Below are 23,081 nucleotides of genomic sequence, written 5' to 3' on the forward strand. Positions count from 1 at the left end.
TTCCATCCAATGACTCATTCCCCAAGTGAGCAAAGGCTGGTGCTGAGCTGATCCGAAGCCGGGAGCCAGGAGCTCTTCCGGGTCTCCCACGTGGGTGCAGGGTCCCAAGGCCTTGGGCTGTCCTAGACTCTCTCCCAGGCCACAAGCAGGGAGCTGGATGGGAAGTGGAGCTGCAGGGATTGGAATCGTTGCCTGTATGGGATCCTGGTGCGTTCAAGACGAGGACTTTAGCTGCTAGGCCACGCTGCCAGGCCCTGTCACTTTATTTTGTAGGAAGAAATGTTTCACCATTTGGAGAACTTTTCTTCAGAGTAATATAAGTTAAATTTCACAGATAATTTTTATTATTGTAATTTTTGTTGTAAAACTCTTATTTTACAGGAATATTAATAGAAATACTACACAGAAAGATAAATTATGCAAAGCAGAAACATTAAAATGTTACTACACAAGACAATTTACCCCAATCAGTGATCTAAGGACAATGATTTAACATGGCATAATAAAACACTTTTTAAAAAAAGATTTATTTATTTTATTACAAAGTCAGATATACAGAGAGGAGGAGAGACAGAGAAGAAGATCTTCTGTCCGATGATTCACTCCCCAAGTGAGCGCAACGGCCGGTGCTGTGCCGATCCGAAGCCGAGAACCAGGAACCTCCTCCAGGTCTCCCACGCGGGTGCAGGGTCCCAAGCCTTGGGCTGTCCTCCACTGCCTTCCCAGGCCACAAGCAGGAAGCTGGATGGGAAGTGAAGCTGCCGAGATTAGAACCGGCGCCCATATGGGATCTGGGGGCGTTCAAGGCAAGGACTTCAGCTGCTAGGCCACGCCGCCAGGCCCAATAAAACACTTTTAAAAAGTTTTTTTTTTTTTTTAAAGATTTGTTTATTTTTATTGGAAAGGCAGATTTGCAGTGAGAAGGAGAGACAAAGATCTCTCTGTTGCTCATGCCCCACTGGCTGCAATGGCAGGGGCTGAGCTGATTTGAAGCCAAGTGCCAGGAGCTTCTTCTGAGTGTCCTGCACAGGTGCAGGGTCCCAAGGCTTTGGGCAACCTTCTAATTCTTTCACAGTAACAAACAGGGAGCTAGATGGAAAGTAGAGCAGCAGGGACACTAATAGGTGCCCATATGTGATCCTGGTGCATGCGAAGTTGAGGATTCATCCACTGAGCTGGGCCTTAAAAAAGTTGTTTTTGATAGGGAATTTTCTATTAAATCTATGGTTTCTCTACATTTAACTGCATTCTCCCTGGCATTTTTTTCTTTTTGTATTTTCCCTTGCAATTCTTCTCCCTTTCCCTGTAAAATTGTTATCTTCAAGTACTACATTGTTATCTCTCCAAAATGTGGATCTGGTCTGTAATCCTCTTTAAGAAAAAAATCTGGCCATGATATAGCTCATTGCCTAGATCTTTACAATTTGTGATTGTGCATCCCATCAATAAAAATTCTGAATATATGACTAAGGTGTGTGTATTTCTTCATAACTTTCCTTCTCTCACTCTGTAATGTAAGGAAAACATGAAATTTTTTATGTTAAATAGAAGAACAGTACGGGGCTAGTGTGATAGCTCAATTGGCTAATCCTCCACCTCCAAGTGCTGACATCCCATATGGGGCTGGTTCATGTCCCGACTACTCCACTTACCATCCATGAAGTGGATGTTCAAGGAGGACCGCTCTCCGGAACACAGATGCATGGACTCTGTGAAAATTCGAGAGAAATGCCCAATCAGGTTCCAGCGATTGTGGAAAAAGTCTCAGACGCTCAGATTGTCGACACTGACAAGTGGAAGTACTTGGTTCCCTCTGACATCACTGTGGCTCAGTTCGTATAGATCATCAGGAAAAGAATCAGCTTCCTTCTGAGAAGTCCATCATCCTGCTTGTGCATATGACAGTCCTCTAGTCCAGTCTAGCTATGGGACAGCCTTATGAGAAGAAAAAAGGTAGATGGATTTTTTTTTTTTACATTTTATTATTATTATCATTTTATGATACAGTTCCATAGGCGGTCTCCATTACACAGCTACTATACATCCCATTAAATGAAAAGCCACAAAACAAGATCAACATCAGCAAGAAAAAAGAAATTAACAACACCATCAAGTTAAATAACATGCTACAGAATGACTAATGTGTCTCTGAAGAAATGGGAATCAAGAACCTTCCTGAAGAAAATGATGCAACTCTATGATCTACGAGTCATTGAATGATTTAATCAGAAGAAAGTGTTTTGAAAAGACGAAACTAACAGAAAACAAGAAAACCCACGTGATATAGTTTCTGCTGATTTTCGTTGGTGAAGTGTGTCTCTTCTAGACAACAAATAGATGTTTTGTTTTTTAATACAGTTTACTAATATATGACGTTTGATTGAACTTAAACCATTTTCATTCAGAGTTTAATATGTATGAATAGTACTTTGGTCCTGACATTTTAGCAATGGATTGGTCATTAATTTAGTCTTCTGTTGTTATTTTACTGGGATGTTTTTCCCATTTGCCTTTGGTTTTGGTAGGTGCTATTCCTCTTCTCTGTCAAGAGAACATCTTGAAGTATCATTTGTAGGGCAGGATTGGAAGAGGCAAATTCTTTTAGTTTTTCTTTATTCTGGAAGAATTTTATTTCATTTTCAAAGATGAAAGAAAGGTTTGCTAGATATGTTATCCTAGGCCGACAATTGTTTTTCTTTGAGAATCTGGAATATGTCATTCCATTCTCTTCTTGCCTGTAGAGTTTCCTGGGAGAGATCTGTAAGTTTAATTGCCATTCATTATATGTCAATTGATGTTTTTCACGTGCACATTTCAGGATCTTTTCCTTATGTTCAATTGAAGAGAGTTTGATAATCATATGTCTTGGTGAAGATCTCTTATGATCAAGCATGTTGGGAGTTCTGTGCCCCTTTTGGACGTTATTTTCCAATTTTTTCACTAGATTAGGGAAATTTTCCTTTACTATTTCATTAAATATGTTTGTAAAACCAGTTTCTTTTTCTGCATCTTCTGGGATTGCCATAACTCTTATATTAGGCCTCTTAATAGTGTCTTTCAATTCTTGAAAACTTTTTCTGGCCTGATCCAGTTCTGCTTCCAGCTTTTTGTTTGCTTCCCCCTGATGACAGGAAATATCTTCCAATTCTGAGATTCTTTCTTCTGCTTGCCTCATTTTTTTTTGGAAACTCTCCACTGTACTTTTAATTTGCTGTACTGTGTTCTTAATTTCTGATATATCAGCCTTGATTGGCTTTATTGCTTCCTCAAATTCTTTGAACTTTGTATGTGTTTCTCATTTTTTATCAGAAGCTTTAAAATGAGTTTTATGAATTCTGTATGTCCCATTTTCTTGATATCTTCCTCAGTGAACTCTGAGGTTGGCATAGGGTTTTGCTCCTTTGCAGGGGAGTTTTCAGTAATCTTCATTGTGCCTTTGTCTCTTCTTTTGCTCTTGGTCATTGCACTTCTGGTTAGCAGAGTCTTCTCCTTGGGGCAGGTTTCTAAGCTGTGTCACCCACAGGTCTACAATGCGATTTTACTTATTGCAGTTGGTACACAACTTTTTGCTTGCAGCCACTTTTGCCACAACCTGCAGCGAGTTCCAGGTGTGGGTTCTTATGTTAGATTTCCACCGTGGTCTCCATGGCCCCGGCTCCTGGCTCACCACTCTGCAACCTTTCTCCCACTTTTGGTTGGAGCAGGTCCAAGGATTATGGAGACACCAGGTGTCCTATATAGCTAGTTTGTTGGTGGCGCTGATCTTGCTGGAACCTGTTGGACATTAGGTCTGAATGCCACATGGACCTATTTTGACCTGTGCGATGACACAGTCGGTACTATTTTCCTGTGGGACCAGTGCAATCCACTGAATTCAGTGAGTTCTGGCGTGCTCAGCACATGCGCAGTTCACTGTTGTCCCCTGCAGTCCTAAACCTATTGCCACAGTGTACAAAATGGTGCCTGTTATACCACTACTAGAGTTCTTGATCTGCTGGGCATCAAGTCTGAGTGCTACGCAGGACTCTCTTGGGTGGAACCTGTAAAATGCCACGTTGATTTAGTTCACTGAGTCAGAAATGAGTTCACTCCCACCTCAATGTATGCTCAATCCTTTCCCTTGCCTTTGCCTCCTTATGCAAAATGGTGCCCAGTATGACTCTAGGGGGCAGACTGGGCTGTGAAAATCCACCCTGTTCTCACACTGCCTGTCCTGGATCTGTTGCTCTGTCTCTGCTCCTGGTCAAATCAAATGGATCAGCAGGACGGACAGTTCCCTCCCTGGGCTCACCTCCAAAGCTCTCAGTGAAAGTCCCCTCCCACCTGGTTGCTGGTGGAGCTCCAGCCGCTGGTGGAGTTCAGATCGCTGTCAGCTGAATGCTGGTGGAGCATCAGTCGCCGCAACACCACGTCGTTGTGTCCGCTGCTCTCCTGTGTCTTTCAGTCTCCAGGTATCCCTCTGCTGTTTTCCTGTCCTCTCCTATTTCCTGGAATATGTCTGCTCTGTTTCATCCTAATTAACTGTTTTTCCATCCGTTTAAACATGTCCTTACCCTATTCCACCATCTTGATTCTCCAGATGGATTCTTATATGTGGCTTACAGCAGAGAAAATACTTTTGGTTTCTGAGGGCCAGTGCTGGATTAAGTGCACCATTCCTGCTTGCCTATCTTGTAAATATTAAGCCACTTTCAGATTAATCAGAATCTCTTCACATAGACCTGCTAGTGCATTTGTAACTACATTTATTTCTTAATGTGTTGGAAATTTTTGTTTCCTTAGATTGGTAAATTATCATGCGGAGTTTTATTTCGCGTTTTTCTTTGTGTGCATTGTCCTCATGGCTATACTGTTCAGGGAACTTGTTCCTCTGGTAATCATAATTACTAAAGATATTTCCATGCCTAAGTGAGGTAGGTGCTGCATTAAAGTGAAAGGAAAGGAAATGATGCATTTATTCTGGATTATGTTTGAAGTGTTAGATGGCTAAGTATTAGAAGCATCCAAATTAAATTCTGGGCCCCGCTCGGTGACCTAGAAGCTAAAGTTCTCACCTTGAATGTGTCAGAATCCCAGATGGATGCTGGTTCTAATCCTGACAGCTCCACTTCCGATCCAGCTCCCTGCTTGTGGCCTGGGAAAGCAGTGGAGGACGGCCCAAAGCCTTGGGACCCTGTGCTTGCAGGGGACCTGGAAAGAAGTTCCTGGCTCCTGGTTTTGGATTGGCTCAGCACCAGCCGCTGGGATCACTTGGGGAGTGAATCATTGGATTAAAGATATTTTTCTCTGTCTCCCCTCCTCCTCTCTGTATATCTGACTTTCTAATAAACATAAAATAAATATTTTAAAAAAGGAAGTAAATAAAAAATAGATAAAAAAAAAACAAATTAAATCCTTAGCAATCAGAACACTGGCTTCACAAGATTTTGCCAGCTGCCAATCATGTGGAACTGAGCTAAATCTGTTCTTCTTTCTGAAACGGTTAAGATAAATAATTGGCAGCAAAATCTCTCACAAAGGCAAAAAACAAACAAACAAACAAAAAAAACCCCAACCAAACAATGTAGTCATTGGGCAATTCTTGTGATGTACAGACTTGTATTATTAGAAGCAATTGTTGTTAAAGCTTTTTAAAAATTATTATTTGGAAGGCAGAGTTACACAGAAAGGAGAGACAGAGAGATCTTCTATCTGTTCAGTCACTCTCCAATGACTGCAGTGGATGGAGCTGTGTTCATTCAAAGGCAGGAACCAGGAAGTCGGGGAGACCCATGGGTCTCCTTCATGGGTACAGACACAGAAAGGCTGGGACCATGTTTCTCTGCTTTCCCAAGCCATTAACAGGGAGTTAGATCAGAAGTAGAGCAGCTGGGATGCATTTAAAAGAGGAGAATCTAGGGGTCGATGTTGTGGCTTAGTAGGCTAAGATGACTATAAGTGCTAGTTTGAGTCCTGATTCATCTACTCCATCCCAATTTTAGTATATGTGCTACTGAAATGAGCATGGTTCATCTACTTCTAATCCAGTTCTCTGCTCAAGATTCTTGGAAAGCAATGGAAGATGGCCCAAGTGCTTGGTCCTTGCACTCATGTGGAAGACCTAGCCAATTGGGGAGTGAACCAGTGAATGGAAGATCTCTGTTTTTCCCTTTCAAATAAACAAATATTAAAAAAATTTTTAAGGAGGGGCTGTAATAGTAGCAATTGAACTAAATGAATTACTTTGTGTCAGTGGGAGTCATCTTTATAATTTATATTCCTTGGCTTTGCTGGTATTCAAATGCTATGATGGGGCTTCTCCATGCTTCCCTTAACTGTATATGTCTTGTATGCTATCTCGGCATCTTAAGCTTTTGGGCATAATTACGCTTAGATTTGGAAGTTATTTTGAAGATAAATGTGTAGGATGTGAGGTTGTCAATTGCTGATTACAAATGTTATGGCATTTTCTCTTTTTTTTTTTCACTTAAAAACGAGCTATGTTAAACAAAATAAAAAAGAAATAAATAATGTACCTCTATGGGAAACCTGAAAGAGACTTGTTTCTAAAATTTTAACATACTGAGCAGTTTAAAAAGACATAAATCTTAGTCTTATCTCTTTAATTGCATGATATTTAAAATGCATCAAATTTTGCAAATGTCATAAAATTTCAGATAGCAAGTCAATGGGAAGAAAAACAAAAGCAGTGCAAAGTAGAATGACCTTCACAAGCAAGCTAGAAGTGCATGCAAAGCAATTTAAAATTGAATGACTCAGGCAGATTAGAAAACTATGACTCCTATCTGTTTTAAGTAATTTGCAGAGCCGCTTAGTCAACCCTTCCTGGTAATTGTTTTTAGTCAGAATTCTTTGTACATTTACATTAATATTTTCTGACTAATGACAGACCTAGTAGCCCAGAAATGATTTGTTGCTATTTTATAACAGGAAAGAAAACATGAAATCAATGAATTAAAAGAAAATTGCATTGAAGTTTAGTAGAGACACAAAACTGGCCATATTTACTGAGTATAATTTCATGAATTTAGGCAACGTCTGTATTTTTAAAATCATCACCAATTTCGAGGTAATAGAGGTAACCTATCACTTCCAAAAAGTTCCTTGTGTCTTTTTTCCTTTTTGTTTGTTTTTGTTGTTGTGAGAACTCTTAACAAGAGAGTTACTCTGTTAACTTACTTACCTGGTTGCAAGAGAGAGAGGAGGGAGAGAGGGAGAGCAAGAGAGACTCAAAGAGATACAGAGCTCAGATCTGCTGGTTCATGTCCCAAATGCCCACCACAGCTGGGGCTGGGTTGGGGTCAAAACTGGGAGCTTGAGGCTTAATCCAGATCTCTCAAATGGGTTATAGAAACTCAGTTGCTTCAGCCATTAATATTGCCTTTCAGGACCTGCACTCCCAGGAAATTGGAGTTGAGCTGGAGGGCGATCATTGAACCCAGGCCCTCTGGTGTGGGACCTGGGTGTCCTACCTAACACCTCATGGCTAGGCTAAACACCTGTTCCTTCCCTCCAAATGAGGGGATAGGTCAGGCCCAAGCAGGGAATTAGGCACTTCCTTTGGGTTTCCCATGTAAGTGCCTGGGTTCATCTTCCACTCAGTGCTTGCCCGGGCATGTGAGTAGGGACACAGGTGATGCAGGCAGGCCCAGCGTCAGCCCCAGGTGATTCTTTATATATTGAGGCAGCTCCATGCAGTTTTATACCCTGACTACCTCATTTGGTATTTCCATCAGCAGTGTAGAAGGGTTTGCTTGTCTTCACATTCTTGCCAACATTTGCTAACTTCTGTCGTTTTGATTATAGCTATATTAGGAGATGTGAGAGATATCTCATTTTAAGTTGTTGAATTGACACACATCCAGAGACAGAGGAAGGGAGGGAGGAAGAGAGTTCTTGTGCGTTGTTTCATTGATCAAATGTTTGCAATGGTTAGAGCTAGACAGCAACGGGAGCCAGAAGCCAGGAATTTGGTCCAGGTCTCCCATGTGAGTGGCAGGAATCCAGTGACCTGAGCTAGTCCTACTGTCTCCCAGGGTCTACAGGAGCAGGAAGCTGGAGTCGGGAGATGGAGTTGATAATCAAACCAGGCATTGATGCGGAACATGTTCATTTTGGTTTTCATTTGCTTTCCTCTGATGTTAGTGATGTTGAGTGCTTTTCTCATATATCTGTTGCCCACTTGTGTCTTCTTTAGAGAAAAGTCTATGTAGGTTTTATACTTGTTTAAAAATTGGCCTTTTTTTTTTTTTAAAGTTTTCTTGCTGTTGAATTGCTTTTTTTGTATACTACTCCTTGTCAGATTTACACTTTTCTCCCATTCCGTGGGTTATCTTTTTACTTTGTTGATATTTTCTTTTTTTACTGTGCAGAAGCTTACCTACCTCTTTGTGTTTATATTGCCAAGTGTCTTCATGTTAAGTAAAAGGATTCATTGTCAAGACTACTAGGGTCTACCAGCTTTCCCTTTGTGTTTCTTCTAGAAGTTTTACAGACCAAGTGTTCTGGGCTTTCAGTGTCCTTCTTTAGGCAGTGTGGGTGGTTTATAGCAGCCTTATACTCCAGTGGATTTGGGAGAAGGTGCACCACCCTGGAACTTCTCCTCAAGGAGGAAGAAAGATTGAGCTTGTATACACAAATAAAATATTCCAATACTCCAAGAATTTTTAGCATAGTCATTTGGTAAAAGTCAATGTCTGCTGGAGGTAGTTGACACAGCAATGGAAGTTTGATATTAGAAGGCATCAAACTCCCCTGCTAAGCTCCAACTCCCACAGATGAGTGCCAGAGCCGGGGCGGGGAAGACCAGGCTGCAGCACCCAGTGGGGCTCATGAGAACCAGAATAGAGGTGGGACAAGCTGGGCTAACCTGTGGCACCTGCCAGTTCACATAAGAGCCAGGTCTGGGAGTGAACCAGGCTGGGTAAGGCTGTAGCACCCACCATTGAGAGCTGGAATGGGGCCAGTTGGGCCTTAACCCCTGCTGGTGAGTGCTGAGATAGGGGGTGAGCCGTGTTAGGCACTCTGGAGATCCAGAGATTCAGTGATCTGGAGCTCCAGGGTTGGAAGCGGGCCAGATAGAGGAATATGGGCACTCCATTGCTAGGCTGCAGGTCCTGCTGGTGAGCATCAGAACCAGGGCTGGGGGTGGGCCAGGCTGGACAAAGCAGCAGCACCTGTAGGCATATTGTGTGTGCTGGTCTAGGGGGTGAATCGAGCTAAATTAAATTTCAGCACCCATGGTTGTGCATGAGAACCAGATGGGATGTGGGACAGGTGGGGCTAGGCCACAGCAACTACTGGCATGCACAAAATCCGGGGCTGGGGTAGGCCTGGTGGGGGTTTCTGGGATTGTCCTAACTAGGCTGCAACACCTGATGGTCTGTGTGAGGACTGAGCCTGTTGCGAGCTAGGCTGGGCTAGGCTGCAGTACTTGTTGGTTTGTGAGAGCAATGAGGCTGGTGGTGGAACTGATCGGGCAGTTATATCCACTGGTAAGTGCATTGGCTGGTACAGCTGAAGAAACAGATCTGACCCCACACTGGCTGGCACACACCTGAATTCAGATGAGGTTTTATTTGTGGGGAACTCCTGAACTAAATTGTTGGGCTCAAATCTGGCCACAGGGAAAATCACAGTATATATGGTCTGACCTTGGAGTGCACTGTCAGGGCAGGGCCTTCTCAGTTACTGATACCTGTGAAGTCGTCAGCATTTCCAGATGCACTCAGTGGACAGGATAGCCTGCTCATCTAGGCCAGCAAAGGATGTTGAGCACCTCGTCATAGGATGGGAAGCAGAACAGGTTGGACCACTCTCTTGGCCATGCTTTGTAGCAAAGTGTCTGGGTCTGTGCATGTACTAAGGTGGACCTGGTCAGCCAATGACCTTGGAAGGATTTTCTCAACACTGTACAATGAAGCCGATGGTGTCTCAGAACTATCAAAACCATACTATCAACTATCAAAGCCCCATATCGGGGTTTCTAAGATGTTATCAAATGACCATCTCCCATCTTTGAGTGCTGATGTTTGATGTTTGACATCAGCAAGGAGCTGACACAAGAGAGAAAAAAAAAAGTGGAAACATTTTTCCCACCCACCTTCTTGCATATCTCGGTCCTCTCCACCCTAACCAGAGGCCCACATGAGTGTACATCCCTCTCAATTTGTAAACAAAATTAAAAAGAAAATTAAAATTAAAAAAAGAGAAAACATAAAGTGAAATAACAGGCTTGACATGAGTGATTCCATGTTGAGCTGGGCTCCATCTTAGATGAGGTACCCCTTCTCCTCAACCTGTGAGACTAACTCATCCAAGGAAACCACAACCTGCTTGGCGAGAATGCTCGAAGCCCTAGTTAGGCTGTTCAAACGTGACTTGGAGAAATGATTTTCACCTGATACAGTAACGAAAGCTTCAAAGTTAGTAATTGTTTTACCCCTAAGGTAGTTGTGCATTAGCTCAGTCCCCGAATCCTTCCTGGTTTGTGGGTTTTGCCTTTATAAGCCCTGCTGGTCTGCATTTGGGGTTGAGAAGTCTTAATTGCATGAGCCCCTCTTCACCGCTGGCTGCAAAGGATTTAAAATCTTAACTAATGTGTGGCATTCCCCTGTATTGGCTTGCTTGGGTACAATAAAAGTAATCAAGTTATCTTGACAATCTGCCAATGAGAACAGCTACAACTGGACTCTGACGATTGGATTTTAAAAGTTTTATGTAAATTTAATACAATTTGAAATGAAATTTGAGAATTTGTTTGTAGAGATGCTATGGTTAATCTTTCCAAAAGGATAGCTGAATTTTAGGTTTTTTTTTTTTAAGATTTATTTATTTTTATTGCAAAGTCAGATATATATAAAGAGAGAGAAGAGGAGAGACAGAGAGAAATTTCTTCTGTCCAATGATTCACTCCCCAAGTGACCCCAATGGCTGGTGCTTTGCCAATTTGAAACCAGGAGCCAGGAACTTCCTCCAGGTCTCCCATGTGGGTGCACGATCCCAAGGCTTTGGGCTATCCTCCACTGCTTTCTCAGGCCACAAGCAGGGAGCTGAATGGGAAGTGGCACCCATATGGGATCCTGGCGCATTCAAGACAAGGACTTTATTTATTTATTTTTTATAAAGATTTATTTATTTTTATTGGAAAGTCAGATTTACAGAGAGGAGGAGAGACAGAGAGGAAGATCTTCTGTCCGATGGTTCACTCCCCAAGTGACCGCAACGGCTAGTGCTGAGCCTTTCCGAAGCCAGGATCCAGGAGCTCTTCTGGGTCTCCCATGCGTGTTCAGGGTCCCAGGGCTTTGGGCCATCCTCAACTGCTGTCTGAGGCCACAAGCAGGGAGCTGGATGGGAAGCAGGGCCACCAGGATTAGAACATGTGACCATATAGGATCCCAGTGTGTACAAGGCAAGGACTTTAACCACAATGCTATAGCACTGGGCCGCAAGGCGAGGACTTTAACTGCTAGGCCACGGCGATGGGCCCAAGAAGTCATTGTTTTCATTGTTATCATTTTATGATTATTTAGGTATAGGAATCAAAAAATTGTACATTTAAGAAAATCAGCACTATCATACCTGTATAAAGGTTGGAAGATACTTTTATTGATAGCTTCAATTGTATCTTAGAATTATTGTTCTCAATGTTGACTTTTTTGATTACTTAGGGCTGGGAACGTCTGAATTGCATGCTGTGAGGGAGGCTTAAGGAAGTTAAACTATATTTGTATTAGATTAGCATTATAGTCAGAAACTTGAAAAGGAATTCCAATTATTATTTAATTCAAACCCAATCTTTTAGGCTTTCATTGCTGTGCAGCAGATAGCCTAATTCAATTTCTTGTGCCTTTTAGATGTGAGAAAAAAGATCCTCTAACAGCATTTCATTGTACATGCTGTAACATTTTTTCATTATGAAAAATTTAAAATATGCACGGAGCATAAAATAATGAACTGCTCTTGACTACTCAATAAAAATGATTATTGATTCATTTTCTTTGTCAAGTTGGTTTTATACATTTTTCATTCTGCCACCTTGGACCTCCCTATTCCTACCTCCTATGGACTGTTGTAAGACAATCTGCAAGTGTTAAGTATGTTGAAGTAGCTGCTGAAACAGCTCAGATGGGAGAGCGTTAGCCTGAAGTATATTGAAGTAGTGATAATGATACTAGGTTGGTGTGGTATAGCAGCCACTTGAGATGCCTGCAGCTCATGTCAGGTACAGAAAATGAGCCAGTAGGTACAAGATGTCTCTCTCTCTCTGCTTTTTATTTTTATTTATTTATTTATTATTTTAAAATTTTTATTGGAAAGGTGGATATACAGAGAGGAGAGACAGAGAGGAAGATCTTCCGTCCGATGATTCACTCCCCAAGTGAGCGCAACGGGCCGATACTATGCCGATCCGAAGCCAAGAGCCTCTTCCGGGTCTCCCACGCGGGTGCAGGGTCCCAAGGCTTTGGGCCGTCCTTGACTGCTTTCCCGGGCCACAGGCAGGGAGCTGGAGGGGACGTGGGGCTGCCGGGATTAGAACTGGTGCTCATATGGGATGCCGGGCGTGCAAGGCGAGGACCTTAACCACTACGTCAGGCCCTCTCTCTCTGCTTTTTAGAAACATAAATCTTAAATAGAAAATCTGTAATGATACAGTTATATCACACATCACACAACTCAGCAATCTCTTCTGTTGGTCATCTGTACTTAAATTGCTCCAATTGTCTTGATGATAGCTTTTTACAATTGGTTTATCGGCACATTGAGACCCTGAGTTGACATCAGGTGACTATCCCATCACTGGGTAGTGGGCCAGTTGGGAAACTGGGTATGGCTTTTCCCCTTATCTCCCCCTTACCCCAAAAAAAGGAAGAAATAGAAAATTTGGAAGCGATGATCACACCCACTTTTCCCTAACACTTGATCCTTCCCTCCCTGATCAGCTATGTAAACATCATAAAAAAAGGTTAACAATCATTTTTAAAAGTTGGTTTATCAGGATCCTAAATAGGTCCAGTTAAAGCTGGTTTATATGTCTCTAAGTCTCCCTCTCTTTTTAAATATATTTTATATTTTAGAACACTTTTAGATATATTAGAAAAATAAGGCAGACAGTAGTTGCTGTATATTCCTTTTCTATTTCTTATTCCTCTATCTAGTTTCCTCTGTCATTAAAAATAATTTTATTGTTAGTTTTTGATAGATTTAATGTAGTTTGTGGATCCATTTCTGATTTTATTTTTAATGCATTTGTTCATTTTTTAAAAGTCAGAGTTACAAAATACACACACATAGGTGGACAGAGAGACAAACAGAGCTCTTCTTTCCATTGATTCGCTCCCCAGATAACCACAATGGGCAAGGCTAGGGCAGGCTGAAACCAGTAGCCAGGAGCTTCTTCCAGGTCTCTCATGTGGGAAGCAGAGGCCCAAAGACTTGGGCTGTCCTCTGCTGCTTTTCTCAGGTGCAATAGCAGGGAGCTGGATCAGAAGTGGAGCAGCCTGGACTCAAAGTGGTACACATACGAACCTTATAGGTGGCAGCTTTAACTACCATACCCCAATACTGTCCCTGTAGATACAATTCCAATAAAATGAAATTCCTTTCCTCTCTGCATTCCTTATTTGTCACTATTTTTTAAAATGACATGATTAAAAATGTATTTATTTGGCTTATTTGAGAATCAGAGAGGGGAGATTCTGTTTTCTGATTCACTCCCCAAATGCTCAACAACAGACAAGATCCAGAAACACAATCCCAGTATCCCACACGGGTAGCAGGAGTAGAATTTCTCTGTGACTCAGCAGAGGAGTCCTGGAGGTTCCCCTACTGGACCTGCCTTCAGCCCTGGGCCTTGCATGTGCCAGTGGATGCTGCGACTCATTCTGAGACGGCCCACCCCGAGTCTCAGCATTTGGCAGCAGGTCCTCAGCCTGGTTAAGTCCAGCCCACCCCGACTCCAGCTCTTGTGAGCAGGTGCAGCAGCCTAGCCCAGCCTGGTCCACTCCTAGCATCGGCCCTCATGTAACTGGTGGGTGTTGTGGTCCACCTGGGTCCTGTCTGCACCCCATCCTGGCTCTCACTTGTGCTGGTGTGTGCTGTGCATTGGCCCAGCCTGGTCCAGCCTGACCCTGACCACTTCCATTCCAGCTCCCTGCAGAAGGAGAACAAGAAAAAGGCAGAGAGAGGATGAGTTAAGGACCTTCCAGCCCCCAAATGTCTACAACAGCCAGGGTACGGCCAGGCTGAAACCAGGAGCTCAATCTTGGGTCTCCCACATAGGCCGTCCTCTGCTGCTTTCCCAGGAAGTACAGCAGCTGGGACATGAACTAGCACCCATATGGGATCCCAGTGCAAGCAAGGCGGGGATTTTGTCATTGAGCCTTTGTGCCAGGCCCAAACTGCTATTTGCTTTGGGAGCATCTGTTTTTAATAAGGTGCCAAGGATTTCATCATTGTTCTACCAAAGCTTCCTGATACATTTGATGTGTGGTCTTGCTTTAATGCTAGCATAACTCACACTGTTCTCATCGGGAGTCTCTTCAAATTGGTGTCATATTCTTCTTAGTGCCTCAAGCTAGACTCTGTTGATCCTGTTCAAACATATTATAACAACTAAACATCAGTTAATTTTGGTGCAAAAAGATTGAGATCAAGCATTGTGGCATAGAGGGTTAAGCCTTCGCCTACAGCACCTGGCATCCCATTTGGGCACTAGTTCATGTCTCAGCTGAACCACTTCCAACTCAGGTCCCTACTAACATGCCTGGGAAAGCAGAGGAGCATGGATTAAGTGCTTGAAACCCTGCACCCACATGAGAGACCTGGAAGAAGCTCCTTGCTTCACTATGGCCCAGAACTGGCTATTGAGGCCATTTGGGGAATGAACCAGTATATGGAAGATCTCTCTCTCCTCCCCCACCTCCCATACATCTTAAATTCTATCTTTCAAATAAGCAAATTAAAAAAATTCTATTGATTTTTTCATAATATGTATATTTTTCTATGAACTTTATGAAGACTTCTTGCAATTTGGAATAAGTGACCTCATTCTTGGCTTCAGGTACCGGAGAATAGGCTCCTCAAAATGAATACCAAGGATACTTTTAGGAGAGGTGGCATTTGTACCACTGAGTTGAGGTTATTTTCATATTTCATTGAGGAAAATTGAAATACTTCCACCTACAGTGATGTCCATGGTAATGAATGTAGGGTCATTTATAATTACGGTGTTAATTCTGAAGTCCTATGAGCTCTTTCTTTGTGTGTCTTTCCCAACTTTCTGTAAGCCCCAGCCAACCCTCTAACTGTGGTAGAAGCTGTAGTTAGTGATGGTCTATTTCACTGATGTGTAAGCAAGTGGTATTGAACACTTAACTCAGGAAGACTCTTAATTACATAACAAGTATAAAAATTATGTTCTTGGTAACTGGGGGAATCTTTTTCTAAGTATTTCAATAATTCAATAATCACATTTTTTTGGTCACGTTGTACTCTTGTCCAAAGTTTGTGTCCTAGTCCAAGTTAAAATGTTGAAACCTATTGGTGTTGGGAGGAGAGGCTTAGAGGAGGTGATAGTGCTGTGAGGGCAGAACTCTCAGGAACAGGATTCATGCCCTCAAAAAAGGGGTCCTAGAGAGCTGCCCTGCCCTTCTACCATGTGAGGGCAGAGTGAAAAAGGAACCATCTGTGAACCAACAACGGGACCCCTGCCAGACACGTAGTCTGCTAGAAACTTCATCTTGGACTTGGCAATTTCTAGCACTATGAGAAATAAATTACCAAAACCCTGGTCTAGGCTATTTTGTTAGAGCAGTCAAGTGGACACATTGCAACAGGAGCATTCAGTCCTGTTTTCCCTTTAATTTTATTCAGCAAGCGTTGATTCTGAAGAAGCTCTAGGCTCCTGGCTTCAGATAGGCTGACCTCCGGCTGTTGCGGCCACTTGAGGAGTGAATCATTGGATGGAGGATCTTCCTCTTTGTGTCTCCTCTCTGTATATCTGACTTTCCAATAAAAAAAAAAAAACAAAAAGAAAATTAGTGCTAAGGAACCTAGGAATGTGTTGCATTAACTTCTGTAACCACTAGATGGCAGGCCTGTGCAGAATGGAAGCAGCTTGGAAGCTTTGAGAAGTGTTTGCCTGACTTCTCTGGGTATAGGTAGCATACGGACATTCTTGGATTCAGCATGTAAGATTTGAGTGAATTTAAGTGACTCTCATTTTATGTACCTGCAACATCAATTACAATTAGAATATCAGGTCGGAGGCTGCTCGTGCGAGGCCCTGTGTAGCATGGAAGGGTAGGGGGCGGGAGTGTCTTCCCTGACCTGGGTCAGAGGCTGCTTGGGCAGGCCCCCAGCTGCATGGAAGGGTAGCTCATGTGGCGTGGGTGCCAATGGCACTGGGCGTAACCCTTGGAAAGCCTGCTGGTGTGCTCTGGGAACTTGGAGATGTATTTGCAAGGAGATTGGGGGATTGCACAGATGAGGGTGAGTGATGACCTGTGAATTCATGCCTAGAAGAGGAATTACTGCTGAGGGACATCCTTAGAAAAGGCCACTGTATGTGTAGGCGAGGAATGACTTCAGAAGGACTCCCAACGACAAGTCCACTGTATTTGCAGGTAGGTGAGAGGACTGAGACCTGGTGGTTGAAGGAGAGACACCATAAGACCTTTATGGGCCAGCCAGTTGCACCAGTCCACATGGGAGTTTTGAGCTGGGCTTGTCAGCACAGAGCATTGCTGACAGCCACACACCAGCCCACATGAAAGCTGGGGCTGGGCAGCCTGCCTGGCAAGGCTAGATCCCAGTATCTGGCAGTGACTGTCAGAAGAGTGGATGAGTCACATTAGGCTGGGCATGACACCAACCAACACACAAGAGAACCAGGTCAAGGGGTAAATTCTATGGGGGACAGGTAGGCCCAACCCTGTGGAATTACAAGTCCCACTGGCTGGCTTGCAAGTTGGGATGGTGATGGGCTGAACAAGGCATCACTGTGGAACTCACCAACACTCACCAGTACTGAGGCTGGGAATAATTGGGGCAGGTCCAGGCTGCAGCACCCACATGAGCACCCTAAAACAGGGCATGAGGTGGCTGGGCTGCAACATCCACCAGCTCATGCAAAGGCCAGGTTGGAGGGGGCAGGACCTGCTAGGTAAGGACCTGGCTCCCACTGGCATGCATGGGATTTGGGTCTGGGAATGATCCAAGCAGGGAATCTTGGGAAACTCCTCTGGTGGGTCATGGCTCCTGCTGGTGAGCATGTGGTCCAGGACTGGGTGTTGGATAGGCTGGTCAGGGTAGCTCCATTTGTTGGCAAGTGTGTGAGTTGGTTTTGCAAGGGGGTGGATCAGGTGGGGCTGAACAAGTCACACCCCACTGGCAAGTGCAGAAACCAGGATGGAGTGCAGGTCATGCCTGGCTGGGCTGTTACACCTACTGGTTTGCATGAGTCATGGATGGGAGCAGGCTGAGCAGGGCCAGGTGGCAGCACCTACCAGCGAGAGTTGGGACTGGATGCAGGCCAGGTCAGGATAAGCTACAGCATCCCAAGGCAAAGGCCAAGACAGGGGAGGGGCTATGCCAAGCTGGGTTAGAGCAACCACTGGCGTGTGTGAGATTTGTGACTTGGAACAAGCATGGTTGGGGAGCTAAGGGGATGCCCTGGCTGGGTTGTGGTTCCCACTAGTGAATGTGGGGGCTGTGATCTGGTCTGGATATTGCCACATTGTCCCTTGGCATGGGTGTGGACTGGGTCTGGGGTATGCTGGACTGGTCTAGATTGGTCTAGATTACAACACCTACTGGTGCTCGTGAGAACCAGGGTGGGTGTAGGATGGACTGGATCAAGTCTCTGCCCTGTGGAGCCATGTGTGAGCTATGTCTGGGTGTGGACTAGGCTTGGCTGGGCTGTAGCACCCAATAGTAAGAACCAGAAAGGATAAAGACCAGTTAGGAAAGACCACTGATTTTGCTAGGACAGGAAGTGGACTGAGTAGGGCTGGCCCATGCACCCACTGATGTGTACAAGATGTGGCACTAGGAGAAGTTGTGATGCAGGAGCCTAGGGAACTCCTCCGTTGGGACACAGTCGCTGCAGGTTAGCTCAAGAACCAAGAAAGGGAGCAGCCCAGACCAAGACAGGTTATGGCACCCATGGACTTACCTTTGGCTCAGGACTGGGGTGAGCTAGGCTGGGCCAGTTCATATCACCTGCTGGTAAATACGAGAGCCAGAATGGTGTGTGGGTCAGGCTGGGTCAGACTGCGATATCATGAGGTCTGGTACTGGGGATGGCTGGACTGCCTAGGCTATAGTCCCCAACAGCATGAGCTGGAACTGGGGGCAGGCAGGGCCGGACCAGGCTACAGCATCCACTGGCAAAAGGTGAGACGGGTCATGTCAGACTGGACTGTAGCACCAACCAGCAAATATGACAGCTGGGGGAGAGCTAGCGAACCTGGTAGGGGGATACAGGGGCTCCCCTGCTGGACCACTATTTCCACTGGTGAGCTTGAAAGCTGGGATTGGGGACAGACCAGGCTGGGCAGGGCTACAACACCTGTTGACCTGCATGTGAACTGGATTGGGGCAAAGCCACACTAGGTGGACTGTACCTACTGGTACATGCATAAGCCGGAGGGGGTGAGGGTTGTTTGGGCTTTGCCACAGCATCAACTAGCAGATGATGCCTCAGGGGACAAACTGTCAAGCTAAACTGCACAACCCACCTGGACAATGCAAAATCCATAAGTGGGAGTGAGCCCATGAGGGAAATAGTGGGCACCTCTCTAATGGGCTACAGCTATCACTGATGAGCTTGGAAACCAGGACTAGGGGTAGGCTTGGTGAAGAGTGGCACCTGCTGGCACCAGTGCGGATTGCAAAGTGAGGCTAGTTGGGGTGATCTAGGCTTCAATGCCCATTGACATGTATGAGAGCAGAATGAGATGTGGGACAGACTGGACCAGTCTGCCATATATACTGGCAAATACAGAGACTAGTGCAGGGGGCGGGCCTGTTGGGGGTTATTGTGTGTCGCTCTAACTAGACTACAACTCCCACTAGTTTGTGTGAAGACCAAATGTGCAGTGGGCAGGATCGGGATGGACTGCAGCACCCATTAGTTTGCGTAGAAGATAGGGCTGGAGATGGAACTGACCCAGCAATTACAACCACCAGTGCCTGTGTAGGTAGATTTGGGTGATGGAATGGACCAGACCCGGTACTGACATGCACACTCAAGAACCAGGTCTGGGATCACCTCAGATGAGGTATCTTTGGGAATCTCCCTAACTGAATCGCCAGACTCCGAACTCCAGCCGTGGAGAGAACTACAGGTTCCCTAGTCTGACTTGGGCCTCCTCCGTGGCTTAGATGGAGCAGTGAAGAGCACATCCAGCTGCACATGGAGGATATGGCAGTACACTGGAGCCTGCACAGGACACCTAGTACCACAAAGAGGATGGAGGACAGGACAAATAGATAAACATTTCTTATTCCAGGTAATTATATTTATTTACTTACCATCTTAATTAGATTCCAGGGAACCCTAAATGGACATTTATAACTTAGAGGAATCACCATCTAACATTTTTTAGTTTTTTGTTTTGAAAGCTCATATAAAGATTTTTGGTAACTCAAATAATTCAGAGATGGTGATGGTAAATGTAAAGATTTATTAATTATAGTGCCTGGAGAGGTATTGCAATCCAGCAAAATTACCTCTCCATTCACTACTCATGAAAAATAAAACGGGCCGACATTGTGGTATATCAGGTTAAGCTGCTGCCTGAGCTGCCAACATCTCATATGGATGCCACTTAGAGCCCTGCATGTTCCACTTCCTATTCAGCTCCCTGCTATAATGTGCCTGGGAAAAGCAGCAGCAGATGATTCCAGTGCTTAGGTCCTAGCAGCCAGAAGAAACTCCAGGTTTCTGGCTTTGGCCTCAACCAGCCCCAGCCATTGTAACCCTCTTGGGGAGTGAACCAGTGAGTTCAAGACTTTCTCTAACTTTGACTTTCAAACAGATAAAATTAATCTAAAAAAAAAAAAAAAAAGAAAAGAAAAGAAAAAAGAGAAGTGAAAGGTTTCAGTCTTAATGGCCTGCCTGGAATTGATGTTGCTGCCAGCTTCAGCTGTTGCCTTCCATGCTTTCCTCTCCTCTCGTCTCGCGTGGTGGGCCTCTGTTCCCGTGCTGGCATATCACCCTGAGGTGTGCTAGCTGGTGTGCTCGTTCAGGATCCCAGCTCTGCCTGGGTAGTTGTGTTGCAGCATCGCTGGGCAGGCTCCGCTACTGGGTTGTTTCCTGGGTGACTACTCTTTCGAGCCTCTTGATGCTCGTCACCGTGATGGAATTTCACTGCTGATTTTTTCCACTTCCCTGTGGCTGATTTATAAAAACCAATTAATAGACAACACAAGAGACTTTATAAACTCTAGGACCGAGTTCAGTCAGATTGCTAAAACAAGCTCAACAGGCAAAAATTAATATCATGTACATGAGTAGGTCAAAAAGTCATGGAAAATTGAATTAAAAGATGAGCTTGTTTTGGTGCAAATTGGAATGGTATGTAATATGAGAGTTCTTCAAGAAAACTTAAGAGAAATGAATATTATAAAAACTGTATGAATTAAAAATAATTGTCATCAAAATGAACTTACCTTTTAATTCCATTTTTCCTAAAATCTTTGAGGCATCTCTTCTATTATCAGTAACTCATTAGATAAGGAAATAGCAAAATATGTCCTTTAGAGTGACATCAAAATCTATAAATATGGCACTGAATATGCAAATTTCAGAAGTTGAAAAGCAGAGTTCACTGTGCTCATGGATAGTAACATTGCATTTTATAAAGGTGGCATTTCTCCCTCAGTTGACCTAGAAGCTAGGAGTAAGTGTGAGGGCAATAAAATGCTACCATGCTTTTCTCCCTGGAACTAAACGGCTCTAGATATCATGTGGAGGAGTAATACTGTAAGAGTAGCAAAAAAAAGGGAGGGAATTGGGGAGAGGATAAAGGAAATCCCAGGGCCTATGGAACCATATCATATAATGATAATAACAGCAATAAAGAGTAAAATTAAAAAAAAGAGTAGTGGAAAAAAGACATTCTAAAAATAATGTAGCAGAGGCGAATTGCCTGTTAGACACCATCTTAATACAAGATCGTATAAAAACATGTGATGTTTTATAGGCACAAACAGGTCTGTAGAAGAGAAATGAGAACTCAGAAACACATGGATGCATACATGGTAAGTTGATAGAAATGTAGTCAATTAGTGAGAATTTATTTCTGTGAGTGACAGAAAACTCAAAATAGCAATGCTTAAGCAGACAGCTGATTATTTCCCTCCCCTGGAAATCCAAAGGAAGTCAATGATCTAAACTTGATTTTTTTTAAAGATTTATTTATTTATTGGAAAGTCAGATATACAGAGAGGAGGAGAGACAGAGAGGAAGATCTTCCATCCGATAATTCACTCCCCAAGTGACCGCAACGGCCGATGCTATGCTGATCCGAAGCCAGGATCCAGGAACTTCTTCTAGGTCTCGCACACGGGTGCAGGGAACTGAGTAATATTTCAGTGTGTATATAAAAGATTTTCTTTATCCATGAATTAATAACTGAATACATAGGTTGTATTTCTTGGTTATTGTGGGTTATCTACAATAAACGCACAAGTGCAGATGTTCTTCAATCTCCTTCTGTAAATCCAGCTGCTGGTTCAGGATAACTGCTCCAGCTCCAACGACCACCATCTTTTAACAGAGGGAAAGGAAAAGAAAAGCAGTGCTTCTTCCACTTGGGAAGATGGATACATTATTTTCTCTAATAATTCCTTGGTTAGAACATGGCCACACTTAGTTACAAATGAGACTGGGAAATGTAATTAAGTCTGGATGTTCATGTTTTAAGCTAGATTCTCTTAATATGGAAGAAACAAAGAAAAGAAGATGTTAAAATGTGAGCAGACCATTTTGCTGCAAATAACAATAGAAATCAGTAAATATTATTAAATTTGATATGTGTATTGAGAAAGTGACTTGATAGGCAAAAACAAAATTAGGTATCTTATTCTTGTGACTCATAAAGAAAAATCTTAGATGGTTTTAAGACCTAAATGTGAAAAACGGAATTTTAGGAATAGTAGAAACATATATCAGAATATCTTTGGCTTTGCAACAGGGAGATTTTTTTTACATTTATTTATTTATTTATTAATGGAAAGGCAGAACAGAATTATGGAAAGAAGGAGAGAAAGATGAGAAATATCTTCCATCTGCTGGTTTTCTCCCCAAATGTCTGGAGCTGAGCCTATCTGAAGCTGGGAGTCAGGAGCTTGTTCCAGGTCTCCCATGTGGATGCAGGGTCCCAAGAGGGCCATCCTCCACTGATTTCCCAGGCTTTAACGGGCAGCTGGATGGGAAGTGAAGCAGCTGGGTCACGAGCCAGCACCCATATGAGATCCTGGTGCTTGCAAGGTGAGGATTTTAGACATTGACCCATCGTGCTGGGCCTGGAAGATTTTTTTTTTTTTTAAACAGAAGATGCATAAAGCACAACTCATCAGATAAAAGTGGTAAATTTGCTTATGTCATAATTTAAACATATCACAATATCACAAAAGACAGAATACTTTTAAAAATGTTTATTGAAAAGTTTTTACAGAAAGAGAAAAGGGCAGAAAGAGAAAGCAAAATCTTTTATTTGCTGGCTTGCTCCCTAGAGAGATTCAGTGGGCCTGGAATAAGCTAGATTGAATCTAGGAGCAGGGAGGCCCAGGTCTCCCCTGTGGATGGCTGGAGCCTACCACATGGGCCATCTTATGCTGCTTTTTCCAGGCTGTTAGCAGGGACCTGGATTAGAAGTGGAGTAGGAAGAAGGAACCATGTGAGATGCTGGTGTTGCAGGTGGCAGTTTTATCCACTGTGCCACAACACTAGCACTCAGGATAAACTTGAATATTAAGAAAACATTTTAGAATCTAGAACATAAAAAGTTCCTACAGATCCCTAAGAATCAGACCACCTAGTATATACTGGGTGAAAGATCTCATGAGCTAAC

General features: G+C 43.6%; 1 pseudogene; it reads left to right on the forward strand.

Moving 5' to 3' along the window:
* The first annotated feature begins 1,248 nt into the window (after positions 1-1,248).
* LOC121158350 lies at positions 1,249-4,629 on the forward strand (annotated as a pseudogene).
* Positions 4,630-23,081: the final 18,452 nt, after the last annotated feature.

Source organism: Ochotona curzoniae, unplaced genomic scaffold (genome assembly GCF_017591425.1).
Source record: "Ochotona curzoniae isolate NIBS_2020 unplaced genomic scaffold, NIBS_Ocur_1.0 contig_3819, whole genome shotgun sequence".
Classification (NCBI taxonomy): domain Eukaryota; kingdom Metazoa; phylum Chordata; class Mammalia; order Lagomorpha; family Ochotonidae; genus Ochotona; species Ochotona curzoniae.